Source organism: Stegostoma tigrinum, chromosome 5 (assembly GCF_030684315.1).
Source record: "Stegostoma tigrinum isolate sSteTig4 chromosome 5, sSteTig4.hap1, whole genome shotgun sequence".
Lineage (NCBI taxonomy): Eukaryota > Metazoa > Chordata > Chondrichthyes > Orectolobiformes > Stegostomatidae > Stegostoma > Stegostoma tigrinum.
This window is the reverse complement of record NC_081358.1, coordinates 65692179-65712570: the sequence shown is the minus strand read 5'-3', so window position 1 is coordinate 65712570 and position 20392 is coordinate 65692179. Positions and strand designations below refer to the sequence as shown.

At 39.5% G+C, this 20392-nt stretch overlaps 1 protein-coding gene across 1 annotated transcript in view; it reads left to right on the top strand.

The window, feature by feature from the left end:
- The window catches only part of xkr4 (XK related 4), a 358022-nt gene that overhangs the window by 236609 nt on the left and 101021 nt on the right, over positions 1-20392 (top strand). The gene's annotated exons all lie outside the window — the stretch shown is intronic.

Genomic DNA, 20392 nt, shown 5'->3' with positions numbered 1-20392 from the left:
AGATTTCCTCAAAGCTGCTCTCACTCACCCAGCTAGTCTGTCAACTTTATATTTCAAAATGGTGTTTCCAGCACACTCCAGTTAAAGTCAAAGGATAGGATCCACTTCAAGAAAATACCATGATGGGTTTTCTGCTTTAGTATGGTAGTATATTACTCAACTTCAGTAAATAACATATTGGAGGTTCTGAAGTGATCAATAAAATATATTCTCAACTATCATGCTTGTTGAAAGAACAGTGAAAATGACTTGCTTTTAAAAAGCCGCCAATGTAGTACTGGAAATTTTCCATCTTTGTCACCTTGATCAGAAAAATTGCTGTTCTTATTTACGAAAACCGAATTATGCTTGACAGATTCTCCATTCCATGTCAAAATAAATGTTTGTTCTTCACACTGTAGGTACAGAGCAATCTAATGGAGACAAATCACTTCGTAGAATGAATCAAAATTTTTCAACATTGTACATTGGTCATTTTCCACACAGAAGATACTGAAATTGCTTTAGACATTTAACAGTACTTTGCTTAGTTAATTGAGACTAAGCAGTGAAAGTCATTAACAGCTGTGTTCTCCTATTGCTTCTGTAACCAGTTTACTCTGGGAAGAGCACAAGCAAGTCTGCTGCACAGGTGAAAATACAACAAGACTTTGAAGTTTATTTAGAATATCTTTACAATATTCTATGGTCGTAATTAGCCACAAAATTCTGCACCTGTAAGCTGAGGGAAGATTTTTCTTTAGACATTATGTTTAACCAAACTGAATTTAACTACACTGAGTTTAACTAAACTTTAACTTTATGAAATGGCTTTGATTTGTACTGTTTCAATATTGCACACGAAGAATCAAAACTTCACCACTTCCCCCACCACATTGGCATCTCAGAAATATGGTTAGTGTCACTTGTTCTTTGTGCTGTTTTTGTACTGACTGCAGTATGCAGCTAGCGGTGATGCAATCATCAAGAAGCTGAGCAGCTAAAAATAGCACAGAATGAGTGCATTTCATCTTCAAGTGCCAGTTGTCAGATTTGAAAGCAAATGCTTTGTTTGATCCAACCCAATCAAACCAATGCAGCTGGGGTCACTTCAAATTTGCGGCCTAGATCTCCATTTGCTTCGACTATGTGATTACAGATATTGTTTTCTTCATCCTAAGGGTTTATAAATGTTGATATTCGAGGCGCATGCTTGGACTTTTTACCTGAAAAGTTGTCAATGAAAGTAGTTAAAATCCAATATTTAGTTTTTCATGTTTTAAATCATAAATCACAAACTGCAAGGCACATGATTTGAATAAGAAATGAAGCTAGAATATTCATTACTATAGAAAATCAAGTGCAGCTATTTCTGAAATGAAGTGGATAGTTTTAGTTCAGAGAAATTAACTGACTTACAACAGAAAGATGAAAAACTGAAGCAGTTGTATCAAAAAGCAGACAGATGAAGAACTGAATGTATCCCACAATGTTTCTATCTTAAACATGATGCCTTCAGAAGGACATGGGGACCATCAAATGTTCAGACAGGTGAAAAATGGGCAGAAGTTCATCAATTTGTATTAACAGCGGGTTATAGAAAGGAGGTGTTGCAATCAGCACATGAATTATCAGTAGGAGGTCATTTGGGAGTAAGACAAACTCAAATCAAAATACAAAAATGACTTTATTGGCTTGGGCACTACTGCATAAGGATGTGGTTGCATTCTGCCAAACGTCTCACACATTTCAGGAAATTGGAAAACCTCAGGCAATGATAAAATCAGCATCTTTAATACACATTCCCACATTTGAGGAAACTTTTATAAGTATTTGTTGACTATACTTGTTGTGTCCACTAGATTATCAGAGGCCGTTCCATTACACAATATCACAACTAAAAGGATTGTAGTAGAGTTACTTGAAATTTTCACTAGATGCAGATTACCCACAGAAATAAGATCAAGGGTTAAATTTTACATCAAAATTATTCAAGGGATTTACAAATAGTTTCAGAATAAAACAATTCAAACCCTCTGCGTACCATCCGGAATCAAAGGGAGCATTAGAACAATAGCATCAAAACGTAAAGACTATGTTGAGGGCGTATTGGCAAGATTATCGAAAGGATTAAGATAAAGAAATTTCATTGTTACTATTTGCAGTTAGGGATGCCCCAAATTAATCTACTGAATTCAGTCCATTCGAATTAGCTTTTGGGCTTGTGGTGAGAGGATCACTGAAATTAATTAAGGAGAAATTGGCAAGTCTAAATTCAGACACTGCACTACGTGTCAAATTTTAAGGAAAGATTAAATCGAGCCAGTGAATTGGCTAGACAGCGTTTAAAAGTAGCACAGCATGTGATGAAATACCTAGCAGACAAGAAGTCAAAATTTCACAACTTTGCTCCTGGAATAAAGTGTTAGTGTTACTTCCACTGATAGGTGAGCCTTTAAAAGCAAGGGTTAGTGAACCTTATCAAATTAAAAGGAAATTGAGTGAGCTGAACTATTTGATAAGATCCCCAGATAGAAATCTCATGGAATATATCATGTGAATATGTTCGAAGGGTATTTTAATTGGGAAGGAAAGTAAAAGGAGAATATATTACTGGTCACAATATAACATGCAGAACCAAGTTCAGAAGATTGTGAATTGGACATTCCTCGAATTAAATTGATCAATGGGGAAGTTCTCAAAATTTTGAATAAATTCTGAGGAAAATCAAAATGACCTGAAAGTGTTATTACAATCATATGGGGAGATATGTGGGAATAAGCTGGGAAGTACTAATCTAGTTACACATGATAGAGATGTAGGAAATAAAAGCAAAAAGGAAATGCTGTTCCAATTAAGCAACATCCTTATAGACTTAGCCCCTTCAATTGTTCACACAGGTTCTAAAGGAACTTGAATGCATGTTCAAAGACAACATAATCAAAGTGAGTTGCAGTGACTGGACCTCACCCGTAGTAATGATACAAAACCAGATGGTACCCAATGATTATGTGTGGGCTATTGCTAAGTCAATGCAATTACAAAGTTGGATTCATATCCTACTCCATGTTTGGAAGACCATATTGAGAAGGTGGGAAAGCAACTTATATTTCTAAGTTAGACTTAGTCAGTGGATACCAGCAGGTATCTTTATTTGAAAGGCCAAAGACAGTTTCAGCTTTTGTGACACCAAATGGACTTTATCAATTTAAAGTTATGCCATTTGGCCTGAAAAATGAACAAGCCACATTTTAAAAACTAACCAATAATGTCATTTCTGGATTACCCAATTGTTTGATGTACATCAACGACCTGACAATTTTCGGACACACACAGAAGGAACTTTCGTGGCATCTATTAGAATTGTTTGATCGGCTTCAGGAGGAAAGTTTGGTGGTGAACCTGGCTAAGTGTAGGTTCACAAATACCCAAATCACATTCCTGGACCACATTCCTGGCTCCATGGGATGTGAAAACAAAGGTTACTGGGAAGATTCCAATACCATCATTGAAGAGGACTGTGCTACAATTCCTTGGCTTGAGTTGATTTATTTGGAAGAGTGGTGAGCCTGTGGAATTCATTACCACAAGAAGTAGTTGATGCCAAAACATTGAATGTAATCAAGAGGTGGCTAGATATAGCACTTGGGCAAATAGGATCGGTGGTTATGAGGAGAAAGCAGGATTAGGCTATTAAGTTGGACGATCAGCTATGATCGAGATGAATAGTGGAGCAGACTCAGTGGGCTGAATGGCCTCCTCCTGCTCCTATCTTCTATGTTCCTAAGTTTGTACACAATTTTAGCAGTACAGTTGCTCACTGACAGACTTACTAAAGAAGTACAGAACATTTTAGTGGATGGTGGCTGTCAGAACACATTTAACAGTCAAAAAGCTGTGTTAACTGCTGCCCAACTAATAGTTACATGTACTTAACATAAATCCCTTCAAGGTAGCTATTAATGCAAATGATATGGGTGTCAGTGCTGTACACTTAAAAGAAGACTACAAGTAGATAAAAAGACCTATTCAGTATTTTTCCAGAAAATTGAATACTCATCAACAGAAGTATTCCATGATTGAGAAAGAACCATTGAGCTTGGTGTTGACATTACAACTTTTCAATATTTATATTACCAGTAATGTGTCAGAGACAATTATATATACTGATCACAAGCCATAATGTTTTTGGAGCAATTTAAGGACAAAGATTCCAGACTGTTTAGATGGAGCTTGTTATTGCAGCCATTCAGTTTGAAAATTATAACTGTGGCAGGATGAGAGAACATAATTGCTGATGCGTTGTCGTGACTTTGATGAAGAAAGATGGAAGCATTTGGTGGCAGGAATAAATGGCCTGAAATAGACTATAGTAGTGAATATTTGCATGCTTAAAGTCACTGTAATGAATAGTGTGAGACTAAGAACCTATACAAATGAATATTTGTATATTGATAGTTAATGTTCTTTTAAGGAAAATGTGTGACAATGTTGTCACTTTAAGAGCTTATTTTATCCTGTTTTGTTTTTTAAAGAGAGGTTATAAGGCAGAGATTATGAGCTGGCTACTGAGGATCACTCAGTGAACAGCTTGGGAGGCCTAGGTTTTTTTTAATGCAGCCTGAGTGAGCATGGCCAGCTCTCACAGATCATGATTTCTCAGTAGCATTAGAAGCAATTGGGGTCTCTGCAGATTTGGAAGCTTAATTGATTGTCTCCTGGCTGCTACTCTCTCAGTATTTCCTCATGATATTGTTTTTCTCCTATTTGGGAAAACTGCATGTCTAAATTTGTGCCTAAGTTTTCCTTTTTTGCTAAAGGAAATGTTTATGGGATGTTACTGTATTGGAACAGTTAATTAGAAATAGTTACTGCATGTATTATTCTGTTAAGTTTTCCAATAGAGTTGTTATTCTAAATTCCTCTTTCCTAAATTATTTGGCTGTATTTTAACCCCTGTGTTTAAATAAGTTGTCTTTTGCTTACTATCAATAGTTCGACCAGCCACATTGCATCCAGAGGAAACACTTTACAGTTGCCTTTAAAATACGAAAAGGTTAGGGTCTAGGCTACCTTCGTAAAATACTTTGAGGCGGTCTGGTCTGGTCTGTAAAAGTATACCAGAATACCTTGATCGCTCACATCTCACATTCTGCAGTTGTTTACCATTTAAATAGGATTCTTTTCATTCTTCTCATTGAACAACTTCATATTTTTCACAAAAACAGAAGTTGCCGGACAGCTAAGCAGGTCTGGGAGAATCTGTAGAGAAAAAAAATTAGAATTAATATTTCAGGTCCGGTTGACCGTTCTTCATTTCTGAGGAAGAGTCACTGGACACGAACGTTAACTCTGATATTTTTCTTCTGATTTACAGCATGCACAATTCTTACAATTTTTATTCACAGTTTTTATACTCTTTCTGCGAGATTTATGCCCACACATTCAACCTTTCTGTATCCATTTTCACAACATGCCTATCTTTGTATTATTTTCAAATTTAGCTCCCATGCCTTCACTGTCCTCAGCTACATTTTTGATATATCTTGCAAAAACCTAAGGCTCCAGAACACTTTTGGAACTCCACTCTTCAAATCCTAGTTCATCAGCCCTCTCAACAGATGTTTCTAAAAAGATAAAACGGACAGTGACATATGAGGAGACGTGAGAAGTTGTTGGAAAATAGGACCAGGGTAAACCCTAAGGCTTTCTATAGGTATTTAAGGAATAAAAGAATGACGAGAGTAAGATTAGGGCCAATCAAGGGTAGTAGTGGGAAGTTGTGTGTGGAGTCAGAGGAGATAGGGGAAGCACTAAATGAATATTTTTCGACAGTGTTCACTCTAGAAAATGACAATGTTGTCGAGGAGAATACTGAGATACAGGGTACTAGACTAGGTGAATTGAGGTTCACAAGGAAGAGGTATTAGAAATCCTACTGGGCCGGATGGGATTTATCCTCAGATCCTCTGGGAAGCCAAGGAGGAGATTGCTGAGCCTTTGGCATTGATCTTTAACTCGTCATTGTCTCAGGAATAGTGCCAGATGACTGGAGGATAGCAAATGGGGTTCCCCTGTTCAAGAAGGGGAATAGAGACAACCCTGGTAATTACAGACCAGTGAGCCTTACTTCAGTTGTTGGTAAAGTGATGGAAAAGGTTATAAGAGATAGGATTTATAATCATCTAGAAAAGAATAATTTGATTAGGGATAGTCAGCACGGTTTTGTGAAGGGTGGGTCGTGCCTCACAAACCTTATTGAGTTCTTTGAGAAGGTGACCAAACAGGTAGATGAGGGTAAACCGGTTGATGTGGTGTATATGGATTTCAGCAAGGGCATTTTGATAAGATTCTCCACAGTAGGCTATTGTACAAAATGTGGAGGAATGGGATCGTGGGAGAAATAGCAGTTTGGATCAGAAATTGGTTTGCTGAAAAAAGACAGAGGGTGGTAGTTGATGGGAAATGTTCATCCTGGAGACCAGTTACTAGTGGTGTACCGCAAGGGTCGGTGTTGGGTCCACTGCTGTTTGTCATTTTTATAAATGACCTGGATGAGGGCATAGAAGGATGGGTTAGTAAATTTGCAGACGACGCTAAGGTCGGTGGAGTTGTGGGTAGTGACAAAGGATGCTGTAGGTTGCAGAGAGACATAGATAAGCTGCAGAGCTGGGCTGAGAGGTGGCAAATGGAGTTTAATGCAGACAAGTGTGAGGTGATGCACTTTGGTAGGAGTAACCAGAAGGCAAAGTACAGGGCTAATGGTAAGATTCTTGGTCGTGTAGATGAGCATAGAGATCTCAGTGTCCATGTACACAGTTCATTGAAAGTTGCCACCCAGGTTGACAGGATTGTTAAGAAGGCATACAGTGTTTTAGCTTTTATTAATAGAGGGATCGAGTTCCAGAACCAAGAGGTTATGCTGCAGCTCTCGTGCGGCTGCACTTGGAGTATTGCGTACAGTTCTGGTCACCGCATTATAAGAAGGATGTGGAAGCTTTGGAAAGGGTGCAGAGGAGATTCACTAGGATGTCGCCTGACATGGAGGGAAGGTCTTACGAGGAAAGGCTGAGGGACTTGAGGATGTTTTCATTAGAGAGAAGAAGGTTGAGAGGTGACTTAATTGAGATATTTAATTAATCAGAAGGTTAGATAGGGTGGATAGGGAGAGCCTTTCTTCTTGGATGGTGACGGCGAGCACGAGGGGGCATAGCTTTAAATTGAGGGGTGAAAGATATAGGACAGATGTCAGAGGTAGTTTCTTTACTCAGAGAGTAGTAAGGGAATGGAACACTTTGCCTGCAACGGTAGTAGATTCGCCATCTTTAAGTACATTTAAGTCGTCATTGGACAAGCATATGGACGTACATGGAATAGTGTAGGTTAGATGGGCTTCAGATTGGTATGGCAGGTCAGCACAACATCGAGGGCCGAAAGGCCTGTACTGTACTGTAATGTTCTATGTTAAAGTAAACCAATTCTACAAATGATTGCTTTCCTAGTCGACAAATCAGGGCCAATGTGACCTCCTGGACTGGTTTGAATCAAATAAACTCGTTATAGTCTTATGATCCCATCAGGCTGCTCTCTCATTAGAGGGAGATAATTGATGGTAGTTTGACCTGGGGCAAGGTTAAAGGGCTGAGTTTGGAACATTTTTTGCTTTGGGTTGAAGATGTCTAGAATGAATGTTTACCTGAAAATTTTGCTGAAAATTTCCCTGACGATTTCCATGAGACCGGGCAATTTTCTGGGGGTGATGTTCAGTGGTTGAAGCAGATAATTGAGAAAATGTTTACTGTGATGACACAGTCATGTTTGACTCTAATTTTAAATACAATAGTTAATAGAGTCTGAAGAGTGTGGTGAGATATTCACAGTAAGCTCAGCCAGTGCAAAAATTGAACCCACATTGTTGACATTACTCTGTGTTACAAACTAGATGTCTAACCAACCCAGCCAGCAGTGGTCAGAGAGAAAATTTTTCCACCCACTGGTGTGCCTGGGCATTTTTTGGCTTCTGCATGGTATGAGGTGTTTGTAGGTATATTGTGAAGCCAATGACAATTGAGTAGAACTAGCTGGATGAACTAATGGATCTTTTCCTATATGCTGTTTTTTAAAAAAGTGCCCATATTTGTTCGGGTCACTAAATTATCAGTCCAACATGAGTTATTTGTCCAACAACATGAAGACATTGTATAATCAAAGAATTGTAATATACATCAATAAAATTCTGTGAAACAATGCACCTTGAAGTTCCATGTAGTGGACTAGATTAGCTGCACCAATCAAGGGACATGTTTTTAATGCTGTCCAGCTGGCTGACCCAGTTACAATCACTACAACTATCAGTTGGCTTGATGGGATGTTTCATGACTTATTTTGTTCTATTTTACAAGAATGTCTCACACAAGGGAATCTCAGAGATAATAATTGTAGGCAAGAGGAAAAGAGGCTACAGTTTTGTTGAGCTTAATTTATAAACACTGCTGAATGAAACAGAAAAAGAAGAGCCTAATCATTGGTGCCCACAAAGGGAACTTTGTAAGCATGGTCACCTTTACCATGAAGAAATAGATGGCATTGGCACAGTGACTTCTTGTTCACAATTACATAACAACTACTGCACTGTATGCAAGAGTCTGTACTTGAAGGATTTTTATTCATGTGACTGATATTAATGTAATTGGCCTGTGCACTTTCAGTTTTTACTGGTCTTCATGAAAAAAAGAGAGTACGATACCTGAATTAGACCATCATGCAAGTAAATACAGAGCCGTTTTCTCTAAAATTCAGTGCCATATGAGTCAGCTTCTTTAATATTCAGGCTGTAAATGGAAGTCATTGATAGCACTGAATCTGAGAAGCAATCTACCTGAATTTTTAACAGATGGCTTAAAAAGCCGTTATGCTTTTGGTAGTTCTAAGCGTAATATATAACTAAAATGAGGCAGAGGAGTTATGGAGGAGAAGCTAAAAATGGAAGCTTGTGCCCTCCAGTGCTTTGGCTGCACCTGTTATTACCACATAAATTGAAATTATAGAATAAGTCTATCATTACTTCATTCAGGACAAGTTGCTGTAGCACTGTGATTACTGCTGCTCTATGACCTTTGTACAACATTGGAATGAGGCAGTTCTCATAAATGTAAAACTCACCACATGACAAAACTTTCTAGTCGAGTCTCCCTGAGCAATATCTTGCACGTCTATATCAGAGGCTGTAAGGTTTTGTTTATACATGGTCAACACTTTTCCTTTGAAAAGGAAACACCAGCTGAATTGGGCACGCAAAGAGTGAGAGATATTTGCAATACTTCGCTTGAGATTACCTAGATTCCGTAGGAACAGACAATAGGCCGACACCTGTGCTGAATTGCTGAATAAATCAATGGGGAGCACTTTGAAATGATGCTGTGTAAATAAACTTTTTATGAATTCCACAATATTTGCAAGAATTTTGTCCTTCATAAAAGGAAATTAGATATACTGGATACAGGTGATATCTGGTCACCATCATGCCGAAAACAAGGAAGCTTATGTTAAGTAAAGTGTATTAAAAACAGAGGAGGCCATTTAGAAGTACAGAGACTGTCGGAGGGAAGTGCTTAAAAGGAAATTAAAAAGGGCAAAAAAGGCCACAAATATCTTTGCTAGATAGGATTACAGAAAACTCAAAGGCATTTTACAACTATATTAAAAGCAAGAGAAAGAGTAATGCCAATTAGAGACCAAAGACACAGTCTGTGCATGGAACCAGAGAACTTGGGTGACATCTTAAATGATTATTTCTCATTGGAATTCATTAGGGAGAAAAGCATTGTAGCTGGAGACTTCAGTTGAAACAGTGAGTTCTAGAGCATGTTAAGATATTAAGGAAAAGGTGTTAGATGTTTTAGTGGGCTTTAAGGTGCATAAAACCAAAGGAACTGATGAGTTGTACCCCAGGCTGCCACGGGAGGTAAGGGAGGAGATTCCTGCGGCACTGGTGAGGATATTTAATACTGCACTGGCTACAGGTGAAGTACCAGGTGATTGAAGGATGTCTAATGTGGTTTCTTTGTTTAAGAAGAACAGCAGGGATGGATCACATAATTACAGAGACACTAGTCTGATGTTAGTGGAGTGGAAATTTTTGGAAAAAAGTTCTGAGAGTTAGGATTAATCAACACTTTGAAAGGCAGGAATCAATCGTGGATATTCATGATAAATTTGTTGGAGGGTGATTCTGTCTGACTAATTTAATTGAGTTTTTTTTTAATGTGACAAATATATTGATGAGGGTAGTGCAGTTAATATGGTTTACGTGGGCTTCACTAAGGCCTTTGACAAAGTCCTGCATGAAAAGCTGGTTAACAAGGAAAGAGCCCATGGGATCCAAGTGAGTTGACCAATTGGAATCAAAATTGACTTGCCAATAGGTGGCAAAGGCTGATGGTAGAAACCATGAAAATCGTTTCCCCATTGAAAATGTGCCCAAGACCAGAGCACATAAGTTTAAGTTGAGGAGTAAGTAGTTTAGAGTGGATCAGAGGAATAACCTTTTCATCCAGTGGGTGGTAAAAATGTGGAACACACTGCCTGAGAGGGTAGTGGAGGCAGGTACTCTTGTAAGACTTTGAAGCAGTTAGATGAGTACTTAAAATATCAGGACATAGTAAGCTATGGACCAAATGCCGGTAAATAGGATTAGAGTAATTTAGTATTTGTTAGTCATTATGGTCTGGAGGGCCTGCTTTTATGCTGTATGACTCTATGAGGACAGCAGTCGTACCTTCAGGAAGTAACATGATGAAATCACTTAGCAATTCATATACCTGCACTACTCGAAGAGGAAAGATCATTGGCCAAATGGCTTAGGAGAACTTGGCTATTCCCTGCATCAATGATTGCTGATTCCACTGAGAAAATCATTAATGTCAGAAGAATAGCTCAGTCTGAATACCTCAGCATTGCTTGCTGTTCCTTTGTTGTCAACCCTTCAATTTTGGAAAGGTGTACCTGCAACTTAAAAATTAAGAATGTGCAAAATGAAAATTGTATATACTATAAGGTATTTTAATTTGCTATTGATAGACAAGGTTCTGTGCATAGAAAGGAGGTGCTACATTATCCTTACAATTATTTGAGTAGGGGATTCTTTCCAGCTGAGCCAGATGAGTAAATACTTGACTTCCACATATGCACACTTTCCAGCATGTTTTGTTGTGTAATGGCAGGCTGTGGCTGAGCTCCTTTTATTCAGCTTCTCAAATCAGGGATGTTGAAATCGGTTCTGATAACCCTACTACTGACTCAGCTGGCAGTAACCACTTTGTTAAAGATTGGTCATTGAATTTGGAATCACTCTGGCCCTTTGTACCCAAACACCTGGACATTTTTTGGATGATTTTCAGACAAAATCTAAACACTTTTGCAATGGGCAGATTGAACAATTAGTATGAAATATGATTGCTCTTGTATGGTGACATTATGCATATATTGTGCAGGTCCTTCACCAGAGTAATTTTCTTGCTACACACAAATTTATTATTGTACCTTAATTCTATCTGGACTATATTCTGTATTGTTTCTCTTTGTTAGCTTCCATTAAAAATGCAGTGTTATTTCTCTGCAATGGATTGTCATTTAAAATGTCAGTATTTTCTAAAGATCAGAACAAACACAGACTGCTAAGTGACTTGAGAATTGGGAGTAAAATAAGTTTGAGCAGTCTACAACTAGGCCTAAATCACGAAGTCTTACTGATTATGGTTGAGATCTCATCTCAATGTGGTCAGGATCTTGCCGACAGAGGGCTCAGGATCTCATCCACAGAAGAGTTGGGATTGCACCCTCAGAAGGGTCAGAAATTCAGCATTAGAGAGGTCAGGACCTCACTATCTCCCACTCAGAGGAGTTGGATTAGATTAGATTCCCTATAGTGTGGAAACAGGCCCTTCGGCCCAACAAGTCCACACTGCCCTATAGAGCATCCCACCCAAACCCATCCCCCTATAACCCACACACCCCTGAGCACTACGGGCAATTTAGCATAGCCAATCCACCTAGCCTGCACATCTTTGGACTGTGGGAGGAAACCAGAGCACCCAGGGGAAACCCATGCAGACACGGGGAGAATGTGCTAACTCCGCATGGACAGTGCCTGAGGCTGGAATCGAACACGGGTCCTTAGTGCAGTGAGGCTGCAGTGCTAACCACTGAGCCACTGTGCCGTGCCGATTTGGGATCTCAAACACTTTAACTGAAGAAGAGATGGGAGTTGATTCTGTAAATAAACTTAAAAAGGTATAAATTTAAAAATTTATACAGGTACTTGAGATTTATGAATTTACAGAGTTATAGACAAAAAAAAATGTGGAACAAGCACTGCTATTTTTCCAAAGAACTAATATGGTGGAATGAATTCCACTTTGGCTGTAATTTACAATGCTTTCTCTTAGAAATCAAATCTAATTTCCTGTTATGTGAATCAGAAATGTGCACTCAGTTTATGATAAATTTGAATTTTAGGCTGGATTTGTGTAGAAAGAACGTTGGCAGTAACTAAATATTATGCCTGATAATTTCAGCTTTAAAGAAATTATCAGTTGCATATAACTAATATTCTACTTTGGATATGAAGAGGATGTTGCTACAATTGGCCTTGGAGATGCACAGTGTATAAACTTGCAATCTACTTTTCATTACAATCAGCTAAATGTGCAACGGTGGTCTTACTATAAACTCAAGTCATAGAGTTATACAGATTGCAAACAGAACATTCAATCAGACTAGTCCATGCCGACCATGTTCCCAAACCAAACACTTGCCTGTGTTTGGCCCATGTCCCTTAAAAAAATTCCTATTCATGTACTTATCCAAACATCTTTTAAATGTTGTACTGTACCTCTATCCATCTCTAATTTTAGCTGTGAAATTTTCATATGTAATAAACAGTGCCTTTCTCAGTTTAATTACTGGCAGGATTCTATCATGGGCACAACATTATCACAGACAGTAATACATAAAAACAAAACTGTTTCAGAGGTAGCTGGAACTGCAGATGCTGCAGAATCTGAGAATAACAAGGTGTAGAGCTGGATGAGCACAACAGGTCAAGCAGCATCAGAGGAGCAGGAAAGCTGACGTTTTGGGTGTAGATCCTTCCTCAGCTCAGCTCAGCTCAGCTATTAGGGCAGATGATCAAATGTTTGGTCAATAGTGGATTTTAAGGAACATTTTCCAGGCAGAAAACAAGGTCACTTATGTGACAAACTTCAAAAATGGAATTCCAGAGCTTTAGTGCCAATGCAGCTCAAGTTACACACAAGTGGTTGAACGTAGACATAGTTTCCTAATCATACTTATCAGAAATGTTATATACACCTTTACAGCAGGTGGAATTTAAACTCGGGCCTTCTGGCTCAGTGGTGGGAAACTACCACCGTGCCAAAGGAACCCTAAGAGGGTGGATTTTTTTTGACATATTTTTCTAATCAATCTGTTCAGAGATTGGTTCCTGGTCCAGGGGCAGGGACTTTACCACTGCACCACAAGAGGGCTAGTGACGCTATCTTGAGTTTCAGGATTATTGTTCAAATGCTTTAACTACCTACATCACTACCTCCCATTAAGAACAGGATGAAAGAACTGCTATTCAGTAATTGGCTGATAAATGAACCCGGCCTTTCCGTGTAGAAGGGTGATATACTACCACTGAATCTCCATAACAACCAAAAGTTTGGATATATAGATGCAATAGGGATCTCACTCACCTTCTGCATAGCCTTTGGGTGCCCTGAATTTCTTTCTTTGGGAAAGGTTTGCCAGAATTAAAAGTTAAGTGGCTAACAGCAGGCCTTCCCAGGATCAAAGATAAATACTTGCAGTGACAAGACAAAGTACATTAGTGGGAGTTAAATGCTTACATAATTGCCTTAGTTGGAGCAGGAAAAATATCCACTGTAGTTAAGCTTGTACAAATTCTTGGTTCATGTTCTTTTTGGAGGATCTACCTAGTCTGTGGTTGTGATACACATTATGATCTTGTTTCATCCATATCTAGAAAACAGTAGATAGTAGGAACTGCAGATGCTGGAGAACCTGAGATGACACGGCGTAGAGCTGGATGAACACAGCAGGTCAAGCAGCATCAGAGGAGCAGGAAAAGTGTGAATGCTCCTCCGATGCTACTTGGCCTGCTGTGTTCATCCAGCTCTACACCTTGTTATCTCAGATTCTCCAGCATCGGCTGTTCCTAGTATCTCAAAATTATACCACGTCTTGGTTATAAGTACAGGTGCAGGAAATGAGACACTTTCTTCATTGCAGAAATGCAAAATTAACTGGTGTATGATTATGATCTTTATAATGAAGAAGGAAATGGATTTAACCTCAATTCAAGTGTTTGTTATAGCTTAACAAGATGTGTAACACCAGGAAATGTATTTATTCAATTCAGGATAACAGAATAGACCTTCAACTTCACTTGCCAGGTGGGAAACCTATGGAATTGGTTGATATACAGCAGTTATGGACCAAATCAAACCCCTCAAAATATAATAAGAATGTAGCCTACACCCTAGTTTTTACTTATTTTACTTATTTTAACAGTAAATATCAGGTGCTGTGTTCCAGATGGAATTTGATTGGTCAAACTACTCTACGTTAAGCAAAATGCAGTTTCGTCAAACACTATAGTTAAAACACAACCGAAGAAATGACTTAACTCAATTAGAAAACCTAACAATAGTACACACAGTAACAGTTACCAATTAGGTGTGCCAATATAGTAACATCCCATAAACACACCCTTAACAAAAGGCAAAAGGAAAACAGGTTTGTCCCATATGCAATCCAGCAGCCCAGGAGGAGAATCCCCAGCTTCTCACTGTAATTGAGAAAGGGAAGATCAGCTTCCACTTCTTAAAGACTCCAATAGCAACTGCTGCTGTAAACTAAAAATCCCTGATTCTACAAGTGGGAGCTTGATCACAGCCATTCAGGCTGCTACTAATGTTCCAGCTTCTAAAAAATATCCAAGGCTTGGAGACCACTTTGTGGAACACCTATACTCAGTTCACGACAAACAACTGCACCTTCCAGTCACAAATCAATTCAACTCCCCCTCCCACTCTTTGGATGACATGTCCATCCTAGGCCTCCTCCAATGCCACAATGATGCCACTGAAGGTTACAGGAACAGCACCTCATATTTCACTTGGGAACCCGGCAGCCCAATGGTATCAATGTTGACTTCACAAGCTTCAAAATCTCCCCTCTGACCAACATCCCAAAAGCAGCCCTGCTCGTCTCCGCCTCCCTAACCTGTCCAGCCTTCCTTCCACCTATCCACTCCTCCCACTTCAAGCCCCACCCCCACCTCCTACCTACCAGCCTCATCCTACCCTCTTGACTTGTCTGTCTTCCCTGGACTAACCTATCCCCACCCTAACTCCCCTTCTACTGTCAACTTTACTAGCTCCATCCCCGCATCTTTGACCTGCCTGTCTTTTATCCACCTATCTGCTCCTTTATCCATCTTCCATCTGCCTCCCCCTGTCTCTCTATTTATTTCATAATCCCCTTCTCCTCCCCCATTTCTGAAGATTGGTCCAGACCTGAAACGTCAGATTTCCTGCTCCTCTGATGCTGCTTGGCCTGCTGTGTTCATCCAGCTCTACACTTTGTTATCCAAAGCTTCACAAGTTGTTCATCTTCTCATACACTGCTCAGCACCTGTTCCCCAATCTCTGTCTCTGAAACAAACCAGGACAAATCATACTCTTAAAACCACAGCATAATCATACCTTCCCCCTTAAAGAAAATTATAAAGAAGGCTTAATTTTTTTAAAAAACCTTCGTCTTACACTATTTGTAGACTACAATACATATATATTACATTGATTTGAAGCGTGCAAACATTCACTACTACTGTCTATTTAAGTCTGTTTCTTTTCCTGCCACCAACCGCCTCCGTCTTTCTTCAACGTCACGCCATTATGTCAGCAATTACGTTCATTCATCCTGCGACATGTATAATTTTCAAATTGAGCAGCTGCGACAATAAGTTCCATCTAAACAGTCTGGCATTTTTGTCCTTAAATTTCTCCAAAAATGTTGACGGGTTACGATCAGTATATACAGTTGTCTCAGCTACATTACTGGCAATATAAATCTTGAAATGTTGTGACACCAACACCAAGCTCCAGGTCTCCTTCCCAATTGTGGAATACTTCTGTTGATATTTATTCAATTTTCTGGAAAAATACCCAATAGATCTTTCTATGTTCTTGTTATCTTCTTGGAAGATTACAGCACTGACACCCACATAAGTTGCATCAATAGACACCTTGAATGGCTTTGGGTAATTAGGTGCGGCTAACATTGGGGCAGTGGTTAACACAGCTTTCAGGCTGTCAAATGCTATCTGACAGTCTGCCGTACACTGAAACATTCTGTACTTCTTCAGTTATTCTGTCAATACAACAACTGCTAAAATTCAAAATGAACTTCCAATAAAACAACTCAGCCTCAGGAATCGTACTATTGTGCTCTTCACCAATGGTATGGTAAACTCCCCAGTAAGCAGCATGGTGGTTCTGTTGTTAGCACTGCTGCCTCACAACGTCAGAGATCCACATTCAGTTACACCCTTGGGTGACTGCCTGTGTGGAGTTTGCACATTCTTCCTGTTTCTGTGTGGGTTTGCTCCGGTTTTCTCCCACAGTCCAAAGATGTGCAGGCTGGGTGGATTGGCCATGTTAAATTGTTCATAGTGTTCAGGGATGTGTTATAGGTGGGTTGTAGAGATCCAATTTCAGTCTGGTTGGGACACTCTGAAGGTTAGTGTGGACTTGTTGGTCCAAAGGGCCTGTTGCCATACTGCAGGGGTTCTTTGATTGATCTTTGAACCTTGGTTTTAACATCTGATGGGGCTATCTGTCCATGTCCAATGACATAGCCCAGAAATCTGACTTGGGCATTTGCGAACTCACACTTAGCCAGGTTGATCACCAAGTCCCCGCTCAAATTTGATTGAACAATTGCTATAGATACTGCAAATGTTCCTTCCATGTGTAACTAAAAGTCATCAGGTCATTGGTGTACTCCACACAACTGGGTAATCCAGAAATGACTTTATTGGTTAGTCTTTGAAATGGGCTGGCACATTTTTCACAGTAAACAGCATGACTTCAGACCATCTATTCAGTTTCGCAAAAGCTGATTCATTTTTCCTTTATTCATTCATAGGATGAGGGCATCACTGACCAGTAGCATTCATTGCCCATCCTTATTGCACAGAAGGCAGCTAAGAGTCAAACACATTGCTGGGGATCTAGAGTCACATGTAGGTCAGACCAGGTAAGGATGGCAGCTTCCTTCCCTGAGGGACATTAGTGAACCAGATGGGTCCTTCCGACAATCAACAATGGGCTCATGGTCATCATTAGATTCTTAATTGCAGATATTTTTATCGAATTCAAATTCCACTATTTGCCTGGAGGGATTCGAACTTGGCTCTCCAGAAAATTATCTAGGTCACTGGATTAACAGTCCAGCGATAATACCACTAGGCCATTGCTTCTCCCTGCCTTTGTTCTTTTGGATAAAAGTACCTGCCAGTATCCTCCAAGTGAGTCCAACTTAGAAAAATAAGTTCCTTTACCCCCTTCTCAATACAATCATCCAAACATGGAGTAGGATACGAATCCACTTGGTAATTGCATTGCCTTAGCAATAGCCCACACATAATCATTGGGTACCACCTGGTTTTGTACCATTATTATGGGTGAGTTCCAGTCACTGTAACTCACTTCGATTATATTGTCTTTGAGATGCATTCAATCTCTTTATGAACCTATGCCAGTGATAGAGGCATTAAGTCTTTAAGGGCATTGCTTAATTGGAATAGCATTTCCTATATCTATATCAAGTGTAATTAGATTAGTACTTCCCAGCTATTCCCATATGTCTCCCCATATGATTGCAATAGCTCATTCAGGCCATTTCAATTTTTCTCAAGAAGATAACTCAATAATTAATTCAAATTGCTGAGAACTTCCTCATTGTCCAATTTACTTTGAGGAATGTCCAATTTAGAATCATCTGAACTTGGTACTTCATGTTGTGTTGCAACCTGTAACACATTCCCCTTTTGCTTTTCATCCCTAATAAAATGCCTTTTGAGCACATTCACATGACACACTTTATGAGATTTCCTTCTCTCTGGCAAACTTATCAAATAACTCACCTCACACATTTTCCTTTCAATTTGATAAGGCCCACTAAACATTGTTTTTAAAGGTTCACCTATCAGTGAAAGTAACACTAACTTTATCTCCACTAGCAAAATTGTGAATTTTTGATTTCCTGTCTGCTACTTTTAAATGCTGTCAAGCCAATTCATTGGCTCAATGTGATCTTTCCTTAAAATTTGACATATAGTCCAAATATTGCTGTGCCTGAACTCTGACTCACCAATTTCTCCATAATTAATTTCAGTGGTCCTCTCATCTCATATCCAAAAACAAATTCAAATAGACCTAATTTAATTATATCATTAGGTGTATCCCTAATTGCAAAATAAACTAAAGGAATCCTTTGTCCTAATTCTCTGGATAGTCTTGACTGTAACCCCTCAACATGGTCTTTAAAGTTTGATGCCACCACTCCAATATTCCCTGTGACTGGGTAATATGCAGTGGATTTGAATTATTTTAATCCAAAGCTATCCATAACTTCCTTGAAAAATTTTGACGTAAAGTTGACCCTTTATCTGACTGTATCTCTGTGGGTGAAAAAAAATGAATAAATCTTCTACAACTTTTTTAGCTGTGATACTGCTTAACTGAATGTCCTCTGGAAGTCTAGTAAAAACATCCATTTTCAAAACACAGAAAGATTTAAAATAGATGCAGGAGTAGGCCATTCAGCCCTTCAAGCCTGCACTACCATTTATATGATCACGGCTAATCATACAATTTCATACAATTGGCCACATGCAGTCCTGTCTTGAATATATCTAATGAACTGGCCTCAGCAGCTTCCTGTGGTCGAGAATTCCACCGGTTCACAACTCTCTGAGTGAAGGAATTCTTCCTCATCCCAGTCCTGAATGGTTCACCCTTATTCTTAGATTGTGATTCCTCGTACTGGACTTCTCCAACATTGGGAACATCATTCCAACATCTAGCCTGTCCAGTTTCATCAGGATTTTATGTGTTTTTCTGAGATCCCCCCTCATTCTTCTAAATTCCAGTGAGTACAAGCCCAGTTGATCCAGTCTTCCTTCATAAGTCAGTCCTGCCATCCCAGGAATCAGTCTGGTGAACGTTCACTGGACTCTCTCAAGAGCAACAATGTCCTTCTTCAGTCTAGAAGACTTAAACAGCACACAATACACCAGGTGTGGCCTCACCAAAGCACTGGATAACTGTAGCAAGACAGCTCTACTCCTATACTCAAATACTCTTACCATGAAGGCCAGCATGCCATTAGCTTTCCTCACTGCCTGCGGCACCTGCATACCAACCTTCAATGTCTATTCCACTATGACACCCAGGTCTCATTATACCTCACATTTTCCTAACCTGCCACTGTTCAGATAATAATCTGCCTTCCTGTGTTTGTCACCAAAGTGGATAACCTCACATTTATCTACATTATATTGCATTTGCCAAATATTTGCCCACTCAGCCGGACTGTCCAAGTCACCCAGCAGCCTCTTAGCATCCTTCTCACAGCACACACTGCCATAGCTTAGTGTCATCTGCAAGTTTGGAGATATTACATCCAATTCCTTTGTTCATTTTGCTAATGTATATTGTGAACAACTGGGGTCACAGCATGGAACACTGTGGTACCCCACTCATCACTGTCTGCTACTCTGAAAAGGGCCTGTCCCTTCCAACTTTCTGCTTTCTGTCTGTCAACCAGTTCTCTACATTACCTTTGATACCATGAGATTTAATTTTGACTCCTAATGTCTTACGTGGGACGTTGTCAAAAGTCTTTTGAACGTCCAGATGCACAACATCCACTGATTCTGCCTTGTCTACTTTACTGGTCACATCCTCAAAAAATTCCGGAAGATTTGTCAAGCATGATTTCCTTCCAGTGAATCCACGCTAAGTTGTACCAGTACAGTCACTGCTTTCCAAATGCTCAATTACTACATCCTTAATAATTGACTCCAGCATTTTCCCACCGCTAGTGTCAGGCTAATTGGCCTAATTTCCTGTTTTCCCTCTCCCTCTCTTTTTAAAAGGTGGGGTCACATGAGCTACCCTCCAGCCCATTGGGACTCTTCTAGAGTCTGTAGAATGCTGGAAAATGATCACCAATGAGTCCACTAATTCTAGGGCCACTTCCTTAAGTACTCTGGGGTACAGACCACTAGGCCATAGGGTCTGATTATTAACATTGA